Source organism: Epinephelus moara, chromosome 5 (assembly GCF_006386435.1).
Source record: "Epinephelus moara isolate mb chromosome 5, YSFRI_EMoa_1.0, whole genome shotgun sequence".
Lineage (NCBI taxonomy): Eukaryota > Metazoa > Chordata > Actinopteri > Perciformes > Serranidae > Epinephelus > Epinephelus moara.
Window position 1 is genome coordinate 16526785 of NC_065510.1, and position 12291 is coordinate 16539075.

Consider the following 12291-nt stretch of genomic DNA (forward strand, 5'->3'; position numbering starts at 1 on the left):
AGATTACTTGAAAAGGTGTTCAGAATATTGTGCACAGCAGTGAGTGTATTTTGTATTAACAGGCCCTTTTCGTTCACAAGAGTTTACAGATGTGCTAACGCTGGAAACAAAAAACGCTAAAATAAGCTGGAAATTTCCCCTGGTGTTCAGAGACACTGTTTCTTCAGATAGGATGTGCAAAGTACCCTGGGTGTGTTGGCTGCTGACGTTCTGGGACACCATGTCAAGTTCTGCCTGTTACATGCATTGTCTTCTTTCAAGATACACTCGCACTACATCAGTACAACAACGCAAATTGCCTTTTTTTTTTTCTCCAACAACTAACAGACATGGCTTGGTTTAGGCAACAAAAACACATGGTTAGGTTTCGGGAAAAAGAACAGGGTTTCAAAGTCAGTGTTTACTTTCAGCGCCTTAACTTTCGTACTTGTCCCACTGCGCTTCTGCCTGACGCCGCCAAACTCCATTAAATTATAGCGGCGACCGGCCACGTATCATCCCGACGTTAAAGGATAGCTTTCTTTGTCAGTGTCTGACGCCCAAAGCAACTGAAATACCTTGTCAGTGACTATTTTTCTGATGCATTCAGTATTAACATTTTTGCGACTAGGTATGTTAATGAGCAACATTTTCTCTTTATGTCAATCGAAAATGTAATTTGTTCGGAATTATGTTTCCCTCAAAATTTATTGCAGTTTCAAATTAGTTGTATATAAACTTAATTTCTAGGAGACTGAAGAGATTACAGATGTGCCACAGCTGGAAACAGAAATGGTAAAATGAGCTGGGACTGTCCCCTAAAGGCTGCGTGCCAGTGTGGAACGACCATTGTGGTGCCACAAATTGACCTCCCGTCTGCTTGTTTGGCCTGAAGATAAGAAATGCTTGAATCCAGTGTATGAAGGTTGCTTTCATATTTAAAAGTTAAACCATGCTCATGTCATGAAATGCTTTGATTTGCACATTATATCTCCAAAATAATGTCTTTGAGAAGCCACAAGAACATTTTATCTTAAAATTCAGAGTATATTCTCGTATAAATCCTAGCAGATGGCATTACTCGGTTCTCTGAGGGCTGTGTTTGGGATGCAAGCCTCAGATTCACAAACGCGCGGACAGAATGACAGGCAGATGCTGCCTCATTCTCATATTAAATCCCATTGTAATGTGTGCATCTCTGGGAGATGCCACACAAGCTTATCTGGTCAGCACACTCCTAACAACCTGGGTTGCTAACAAAGCAAGCCGCCGGGTGATGCAGAAAGGGCAACATGATCACAAATATGCCATCTCTTCCCTGAGTGCATAATAATCCACAGTACGTTTCACAAACATAACTGCATTTTTTACTGGAGTGGAAACTGGCCCTTCAAGCATTTTATTAGATTGGTGGAGACGGATTGTAAAGTGAAAAAAAAAAAAAAAAAAATCCTGACATTATTATACTTTCAGCCCTAGAAGAGACGAATAAATGCACGTTCACAGGCAACCATCTTGTCCTTGAGTGTGCTGACCTTCCACAGCGGCAGCAACACAAGAGAGAAAAATGTATCACATAGATACATTGCTTTCTAGTGCGGCTATAGCATCATTGTCAGCAGCCGAGCGGTAACATCAGCAGTGAGGAAAGGTAATGTGTTGTTGCAGTAAGGATTCCACTTACTCATGATCCACAGACCTGAGAACATTTACTGTGAAATCACACACACTCCAAGGGATAAAAGGAAGCCATTAAACTGTATCCAACAATATATCATGTCTGACAGTTGTCTAAATGATTAATCTCATCTCATGTATTAAATCATGAACAATCTTTAATTCATGACTCAGGATGCTACAGAGGCCGTCAGCAAAAAATAGAGTACATTATGTTGAACTGCTAAGGAACACTTTCTCATGTAATCTGTCAGTGGGGTGGGGGAAAAAAGAACCAATGTACAATTAAATGACCGAACTAGCAGATCAGGCCGTGCCTCAGGTTAACAAGGCAACAAGGTGAGACAAAAGACATTCAACTCCCGAAGAATCCCCCTGTTTTAATGCCCCTGATTGAAAGCACGGAGGCAATTGTGAGCATAGTCTCACTAAAATCATCATGTAAAGTGGGGTGCTCATTTAAATGTAATCACTCTCGCTCTTGTGCTCTGCATTTGAAAAGCAACCTGACACACAACTGTGCGGAGAACCTTTTAGATATCTTATCAGATTGTCACATTGAACGAGATTTTTTATTTATTTTTTTCCCCACATTTAAGATCTATTTGGAGAGAGGGCGAACAGTTTCAATAATAACCCAGACCTAACGATACATTTGTGTTGATGTGAGCATAATGATAACGCGCAGGATGAAGAGAATGGATTCAGAGGAAATGATGTGATGATTGCTACTGTGATTACATCTTACTGGATGAAAATATGTGACCGAGACCCTCCCTGGATTAAAATCGGCAGAAGGAAAATTTGTCTCCATTGATAATAATGTCAAAAGGCACGTCCTGGCCCTGATTCACTGATTACAAACTGCCCTAAGGATACGGATAATGAATAAGAGTTCAAATGGAATAAAATCACCCTAATGTGGACATACATTCTACGAAGACCTGCGGTGGCTGTGACTGGTCTTGACAACACATTTTGCAAGCATTTTTCTTTTTGCATTTTTTACTGCAGTTTAACTCAATCTCAAATTAAATGACTCTGGCCTTTTCATTGAGAGATTCATTGTGTTTGCAGCAATATTGAAAAGTTTGATGGGTCATGTCCATCTTTTCAAAGGCAGTATGAAGGATCACATCTCTTCTCTCATCACCATCTTTCCCTTCCTATCACAGACCTATTTTTTGTCTTTATTAGGAAGGACAGGGTATATGTAGGGGGCAAATAGCAGGTCAAAACTAAATGCCACATGAAAGTGGTATACATCATCTGAAAGAGGGAAACCTGAAGATAAATTTGGGATGCAGCTCAGCACGGTGTGTCAAAGCATTCTACTCATAAATCTGTAGTGAACGCTGTGTTTTGGTTAGACACCTTTTCAAACTTTTAAAGTGTGGTGTTTGAAGGGGCTTAAAGCATTATCCCATGCTCAATCGTATCACAAGTAGTTGCAGTAATTTTAGGGCCGATACAGTTTGGTACACAAATTTGTTGCCAAATTTAAGCATTGTTTTTACCAATCCAGAATCCAGAAAGAAAGGTCAAATATCCCTCCAAAATACGACATGGGTGCTTTCACACCTGTCCAGTTTGGTTCGGTTCAATCAAACTCAAGTTAAACCACGTAATCGGCAAGGATAAACTCTCATGACCAATGTGTTTACGAGAGTTAAGAAGTAAGTAGCAGTATGAAGACAGAAAGTCCACATAAGGAGATAGGATGGGGGATGGATGGGTCAACCAAACACAGGACTTTGTGCTTGAAATTATGTGAAGAAAAGTAAACTTTCAGGGTGCTTTCACACCTGCCCTGTTAGGTTCGATCCAATTGACCTCAAGTTTGTTTGCCCACTAAGTGTGGTTCATTTGGGCAGGTGTGAACACAGCAATCGCACTTGGGCTCACAACCAAACAACCGGACCGAGACCTTCTTGAAGAGGTGATCTCGGTCCGGTTACATAGAACTCTGCGGTGAATTTGTGGTGAGAACGTGTTCGGACCTCGATCCAAACCAATTACAGTCACATTAAGCATTGTTTGGGTTAAACATGAGCATGTTACAGTCCTGGAGGATTATTAATGTGCACCTCCTCCTGTACTGCCTTAATATGCACATTCAGCACATCTAATGCATCAAAACATCGTTTTCTAGTTGGAGCCGCGCCTCGTTTTCAAACTGTATGGTTTGACTAAAATGAACAATGACAGCAATATAGTCCACGATGAGCAGCGCTAAAATCAACCTGCGTAGTTGTCCCTCCATTGTGACATTAGAAAGTGTCACATTTATCTTCCAAGTGTACTCTTCCTTCCATTTTTTCCCGGAAATTCCGACCAATCAAGAGCAGCTTTCTCGCACAAGGCATCTGGTCCACTTGTAAATGCTGGCGTGAGAACACGAACAAACTCTAGGCAATTGTGCAACTTTTTACCAAAATTTGTCCCTTATTCAGACCAAAGGCAGCGAACTCTAGGTCTGAAAGCACCCGAAGACACCAGGACATTGACGAACACTGTGGAAAAATCCATGGTGTGATTTGGTATCAAAAATGTTGACATTTAGAGATTTCTGTAAGAGTTGCATTTTTTTCTAGCGATTAGATGTTGAGCACTTCTGTTCTGGAAACTGCTGAGCAACCTCCTTATTGTCACTATACTTATGAAAGCCATCCATCCTCTGAATGCCCAAGGTCTCTAGTTTGTGACTTTAAGGTTTCACAAGGGTGTGATTATCCCAGAGGTCACAATAGGCCATTTTATACAGTGATGTCTGATTCAAAAACTGGTCTTTCTGCAAGAAAGAGCCACTATAAGAGCTAATATCATCACACATGAATAAAACTGGGCTCATTGAATCCACAAGAGTCTCAGTTTTCCTTTCATACCCAATTTTTGCAATTCCAAGACTGTTAAGGGACCCCAGTATGCAGAAATATTCAAATGTAATAGGCGAAAATAACACATTGGACTGCATGTGAAAAATGGCATGGCTGTTGCCCACAACTGCATGGGATTATCATAAAGTGGGCATATCTGTTAGAGGAGGGTGGGGGTGTTATTGACTAGCTTTAAAAGAGCCAAATCAGCCCGCTACTGCATTTGAAAGACAGTAATGTTGGCCAAGGACACTGCCGTCCTGGCAGGGCAAAAGAAAATAAGCTGCCTTCATAAGACAAGTTTTGCTTGTTGTATTGAATAGTTTTCTCGTAGCTTGGACATTCTTCTGATTTATCGTACCAAGTCAATAAGGTGTTGAATAGCATTCATGATCTTCAGGGTGAAACCTTAAACTCTTTCCCTAAGTGTTAATAGTTTTAGTTGCAAGGCCATTCATATTGACTCAGCCCATGACCATTCTGGCATTTGAAAATAAAATGGCTCTTGACTGCTGTTTTCAACAGATGTGAATGACTCTTATATCACAATGGAAGGATTAAACGAAACAGAGCTATTCCTCTCGAGATATTAACCCACAATGACAGTTTTCAAAATCTGCAGCCCCAGCCCTTCTGTGCTGTCCTCTGCATTCTCATCTCTTTGAATCACAGGATAAAGCGTGAGGCTTAAGAAGCCAAGAGCCTGCAAAACTTTATTATTCATCCCCAAAGTACAGCGGGCCTGGGTGTAGTGATGACCTCATTATGTTAAGAGAGCAGTAGAAGCCAGTCCAGGGACATTTTCTGATTGCAGTCCCTGGAGTGCTTCTCCTCTGGGTGGAGGGGAGGGCCCAGCTGGACACTGTGGAGGAATGTGAATCTGTGTTTGACACAGATGGGGTTTTATGTAAGCCATGTGTTTGGACTGCACTTGTTACTTGGGTATGTGGGTGCATACATAGATGCGCACATATACGGCACCCTTGTGTTGTACATGCACAATGGACGAATAGCGGTACGCTGAAATCTCAGAGGAAATCTGCGACTTTGGGCAGTGCGGCTTTACAAGCAAAAAGGAGCTTATCGTCTTGTACTGCATTATGCTGCCTGCCTTGTTCTAAATATAATAAAGTAGTTGACAACTCCTCAAACTCAAAGATAGGTTTATTCCCAGTGTAACTTTGCTCCAGATGGATCAGGGCAGTGAACCAGATAGTGAAAGGCTGGGATACACTGTGTGACAACTCACTACAGTAACCCCATAGTCACGGTCCCCTAACTGACAAATGAATAATGGCTTGCTAACATGTTGTGCTGGATTGCTGCCATGCACAAAAACACGAGCAGATGGGAGACAATGGGCTGCTGTTCCTGCGCTTTGCCGCGCCCAAGACAAAGAAGTCGGGACAGAAAGAGAAAATATGGGACTAAAAACAACACTCACAACTGGCCATAACGATGTTCACTCACCAATGAATAATTCACCATCACCATAACTGATCATCAAGCTGTGGTTCTCCAACTTAAAACCTCCCCACTTCTCTCATGCCTTTGCCTTGAACTGTACATAGTGTTTTAATATTGTTAATGTGACCGTTTTCCTAAAAGATTGCTAATGTTCAGCAAGAGTTCATCTGCCACAGCTGCATAGCATCAAAGGTCCATCTAATTCAGCAGTATCTTACTGACCTAATATGTTGGCTGGAAGTCCGTGTAATCCAATTTCCTTGGAAGACATAACTTCTCCGAGGCTTTCAGTGATTACCTGCTCATTTCAGACTCTGTAATTGTCCTCAAGTTCAGCAGAGCATGCTGAAAATAACTTGGTGCATCTCCCCTTCTAAGCCTGTCCTGTGAGCTGACATGTTGATTAATGAGTAATTAATATGGCTCTCTACCCAAATTAAATGCTTTGAGAAAAATATAAATAGGTGGTTAGCTCTATATGGTTTGATTGGGTAGTTATAATAAGGATAGAGCTGATGATTATGCACAGAAAGAGAGACATTCATCATGTCATCATGAGTTGTGGAATAATTACAAAATTGCCTCATATTTGTACAAAATAATTGTAACCATTTTTAGAAGCAGCCCTCTTTATCATGCTAAATGGCAATAATTGAATGTAATTGAGTTTAATCCAGTAGGGCTTGCAAAATGCTTCAAGGTCCCATGTTATGCTTATTTTCAGGTCCATGTTTTATATCCATATCTTCCTCATTCTGTCGGCCTGAATACGCCTGTATTCAACCCCGTCTGAGACCATAGACTGTACTGTATGAATAATGGACGTAGCTACCGTGACATCCCCCAATGATTTGTGGACGGCCACTTTGAAGCCCTGATTGTGGGATTTTAGCTATCGCCATCTTCTTTTTTTAGAATCAGAAGTGACCATTTGGACGAAAGGCTGGAGTTGTGGAGTATTGAGGGGTAGATCTGACCCAAAGACTGTAGCGAGGCCTCACAGACAGCCTGTCAATCAAACGGCCCCGCCCTTTAATATGCTTAGTAGAGTTCTAATGGGCCCAAAAATTCAACCCGAAACTGAAATGACCCGAGGGACTTGAAGCCCGAAACCGGCTCGCCCGACATCATCACATACAACACTGGGTCCGAGCCCGACTGAACCCGACTGAGTTTAAATGGAAGGGGGAAAAATGATGCTCCCCCTCTGCGCCTCAGCAGTCTGGTTTCCCTGGCTCAAATGCAGTATCTTTAATCACTTAAAAGTCAACCAATTATTCATGTCCCAAAATAATATACCAGGCAGGCTTCAATGTCTGCCTGGGGGAGAGCAACCATTGCGCATCATGTAGCGCTACACTTAATGAGCCGCTCTCAACACTTTCCCTGCACCTGAACGCTGACTGACTGAACTTCGCTCACACTTCACAGCAGCATATCTTGTTTTAGTATTATTATTTTTTTCGTCAGAACGGAATTAAGCATTCTTTATTTTTATAATTCGCATATTCTTCTTGCTTAATTATTAGGCATTCTTTATTTTTATAATTCGCATATTCTTCTTGCTTAATTATTAGAGCCCTATTATCTTCCCCCTTACACACACACAGCAGATGATACTTCAACTTCAACTCGAACACTTTTTTAAAAATGGTAACTATAACCTTCAAACTTCAACAATATAATATTGAATAATGAATGGATTTGGAATAATCTTAACAGACTAGCTTTGGGCCTTAAAGGCGCTGTATGTAAGAATGTGGCCAAAACGGTTACTGCACTCAAATTCAAAATACTGCCGCGAGTCGTGTCCGCCCCCCCTCCCCTACAGATTCGAGGTTGCTGGACAGCGGCACGCTGGAGACTGATTTGTTTGCCCACGGGCGGCTGCCGTGGCAGGGCCGCGTCGCCGCGTCCTTGATCTTCGGTTTTCCAGCGGACCGTTCGAGCAAGTCCGGCTTCTCTGCTGCTAACGCTGCTGCCGGGATACAGCTGAGGAGGAGCCGGCTGCTAATGCTATGTACCGGGACACTGCTAATGCTGCTTGCCGTGCTGCTGTAGCTCAGTCGTAACTGTAACTGATGCTGAGACTCTACTGACTGCGTGACTGGTAGACGGCGGTGGGTGGCGCAACAGGCCAAAACACAAATTCAAAACATAAACATGATTTGCGGACTGTAAAAATGTTTTTAAATGCGAATATTCTGGCTGTACTATTGTTGTCCCTGAGATCAGTATGTTATATGAACATTATTCCCTAGTCTCTGTGACATATTAGGAGGATTTTACGACTATTTGCTTTAGATTTCTTACATATAGCTCCTTTAATAAAATGTAAATGGCTGAGTTATAAAAAACATATTCACCCTCCTCACAGTTGTTATGAATGTTCAACCCGATCTCGTTCCGAAGTAATGTCCGGTGTCAGACACTGATGAAAAAAGCTGTCTTGTCAAGTTGGCATGGTACGCGACCGGCTGCTGGTATTGTGTAACAGTGCCCAACTGATGCTTTTGTTGCCTAAACCTAACCAAGTGCGTGTGTTGTTGAATGAAAAAAATGTCAATTCACAGTGTTGTACTGATGTAGTGTGCCCAAGCATCTATATGTGACGAGGCTGGAGTGAGAATGTGTTTGAATCTTGAAATTAGCTATAGTGACCAAAACAATTTTTGTACCGGGCTGTAAACATGTTTATTTCTGCTGTAAAGTTGGACATTTTCACATGGATGTCTATGGGGGTTTACTCAAAGCCAGCCTCCAGTGGCCAATCTAGGAACTGCAGTTTTTGGCACCTCAGTGTTGGCTCCAATTTCCAGCTTCCAAGGTTGCCACTTGTCTGAGATGCTCCATTTTTGTCTGTTCAAGACTCTGAATCATGGATATGCACTGAATGTTGTATGCAGCTCCTTTAAGGTGGAGCAGGAGATCGACAGGTGGATTGCCGTCTGTGGTCACACACTGCACTTAAGTTGTAGTTGAGCCTAAAGGCAAAGTTCATGATTAAACCGAGCAATCTATGTGCCAAACATTGCTTGTGGCCATTAGCTCTAGGCAGTGGGGCAGCCGAAATGAGTTACTTTGAATCTGGGCTCACCCTGAGGGACAGAGTGAAGTGCTCAGATAAAGAGCTCAGCATTGAGCTGCCCCTCCTTTCCATTACATCTAAAAAAGGACCCAGTTGAGGATGTTCAGGCATCTGATTAGGATGCCTCCTGACAGCCTCCCTGTGGACAAAAATCGGAGCACATCCAACTGGAAGAAGTCCCCAGGGAAAAGCGAGGGCAAGCAGGTTGGACTACATGAAATCTGGGCTGGGAAAGCCTTGAGATCCCCCAGGCTGGAGGACGTAGCTATGAGAAGGATACCTGTTTGCATAGCCTCTTGATGCAACCCAGACCCAGATGAACGGTGGAGAATTGAGGAATGGATGGGCATATTTAACAAACATAATCTGTGATGTTACTGAGGAAGTTTCGGACAGTGATTGTATCAAGCACTTCTGCTGAGATGAACTTTCTCACAGATCCAAGAAGTGTATCAACTGCCAGATGGGGGGGAGGAAAGTTGTTCTCGGGTGCTAGTGAAAGCTGCAGCTACATATGATCGCATTCATGTCACAGCCTGTTTGGCTGAGAGAGAAAAGCCCCATATTGATGTGCTAAATGATGCCAAAAAACCCAGACCAACTGTAGGCTACAAAACAAATATATATTCTGTCCTTAATCTAACACCACTCTAATGTTTTTTAAGGGTAATTAGCAAGTCTGTGGTCAGCAGCGAAAGGTGCACTAATGACTCCGTGTAATTTTTCTTCCTCACATTGAGTTTTAGTCATGTACACTTGTTTTCAGCTTTATTAGCTATGATGTGTTTTACAAGTGTAGCCAGGAAAAAGCAGACATGTTTATGTTCATATGTGCAAGACCCTGCTGTACTCTGCAGCTGTTTGAGGAGGAATTGTTTTGGCCATACATTGTCTCACCCAACAGCAGCTGTGTGTTTCTTTAGCATAACTTTATTAGTTGGTTGTGTTAAAGCATTTATAGTATAAATATCTTGGTCTAAGTGATATATAGAATCTAAAAATTGGGCTTTATGGTAGCCATTAAAGTGCATAATGAGGCATCTGGATGTGTTTTATGTTTTCATGGAGAGTAAGAGTTATTCCCTTTAGTATCCTTGTTTTTGTATTCAAAATGATGTCCAAAAATACATTTTTATACTTTTATTGTGTTTCTCACTGAGCAGAAGAAGGAGGAGGAACTTCAATAACCTTCATGCTCACCTCAGATTTTTAGTTTTGCCCCTTTGTAGCTATAGATTCATTTCAAGATACTTGTTCATGCATATAGAGTCCTCCACGGTCAGGCACCTGAATGCATCAGTGATCTCCTCCATCCCTTTAACCTCAGTAGGCCTCTTAGGTCATCTGACCTGGACCTACCGGCTGTCCCCCACTCCAGACTCAAAACCAAAGGTGATGTGTCTTTGAAGTAATGGCTCAAACACTATTAGGGCGGGTCCAGCCCTCATTATGTTTTCTGCTACCTTTTTTTCCCTTATTATTTCCTGCTAGCCTGTACCTTGGGCCGTCACAAGTTCATAACGAGCACCCGAGCAACCCCAACTCAGGGCTGTTTGGTCTCAGGGGGCCCAAAGCTCCTTATTTGGGATATATTTCTGGCAAAATGATGTAAATGCAAATATCAGAGCACTACGGTGGCATAAATAGTCATACAAGTATGAAATTTGGCAAGCTGTATCCTGACACAAAGGGGAAAGTAGCAAAATAAGATGCTGGGGCTTGCTGCCATTTCATTTCAACATTTCAAACACAAAATTCCCCCCCCCCCCCAAAAAAAGACTGTCCGTTAGACAATTTATGTTTAATATCACTGTATCACGTGTACACAGAAAACTTCCCGAGCTGATAAGCTTCAATTTGAGCCCAAGTTGACCTTTCTATCTTGAAAATTACCCTTGCTTTGCTCCAAATTTGTCACTATACCTCAAATCAGAGAAAACAGAATTTTCAGTCACTAGCCAGCAATGTTTTCTTTCCAGCAATGGAATGAAGTGTTGAGTTCCCCAACGTTTTATGATAGAAATGTACAGAATGGGTGCCCAATATTTGAAATGTTTGAAAATTAGCATAATTAGCATTGACTAGCATAATCACCTCTATAGATTATATAGCTTTTTCAACAACTGCTTGTCAGATTTGGACAGTATTGGAGTGGTTTCAGGGGTTACTGAGGATGCTGAATCCATTTCTTACATTTTCAGAAATTCAAAATAGCTGTTTAAACCAGATGTAGCCATATTTCACCTCCAGCGGGGCTGATTTTGATTATTTTAAATGGATTTAGAAGTTTAAGAGGATGCTAAGTTGACTGGATTGGACAGATAAATATGGAATAAAGAAAAAAGGGAACTCTCTTCTTTTAGGTTTATGGTCTGCACTCTCCTTAGAAACTTTTAAAATAAAACTGAGGACCCATTCTTTCAAAATGGCCTTTGTCCCACTTGATACTGCCTAGTGCTTGTTCCTTGGTGTGTTTCTTTTTGGGTCCTCAGTAGCCTGTATTTGCTCTATGTGTTACAGTATGGTCTTTTACTTTCTTTTTATTGCTTTGTTTTTATTGTTATGTTGCCTTTGTTTTTATTGATTGCATATTTTATTGATTGTTTCATTGTATTTTGTGAGGCACCTTGTGAATTGTATTTCTGTGAAAGGTGCTATATCAAATAAATGCATTATTAATGTTATTATACAGCCTTATTTCACAGAAGACATTGTCTTAAAAGGTCAGAAGTCAAAATGTCTACTGTGACAAAAAGGCCTGTGGCAGAAACTTTCTCTTGCTGACACTGTCTTTTTCATAGCCTACAGTATATTGACCCTCAAGATTTTATGTATGTTTCTCGTTCAGGAACATTTTTTGAAATAATGAAATGCAATCCAGTTGGAGACATCATCATGCTACTATTATTCAAACTCTGTGGCACATTGACACATATGGTGCTTGTTATGTTTCACTATAATGGAGCTATTATGGGTGTTGGTCCTGTACAGACAAAGCCACTGTCAGTTAGATATGTAGACACAATGTAAACACTTCTATTGCATTAAGTGACAAATATTTGGTTTGGTTATCTAAATTATTTAATGTCTTTGTGAAATATTTTGTGTGAAATAGGAAATACATAAAATTTGGAAGAGATTAAAAAACCTTGCTGCATGCATTTGTAACAAAAACAATTCAGTGATTTACTGGTTAGATATTGT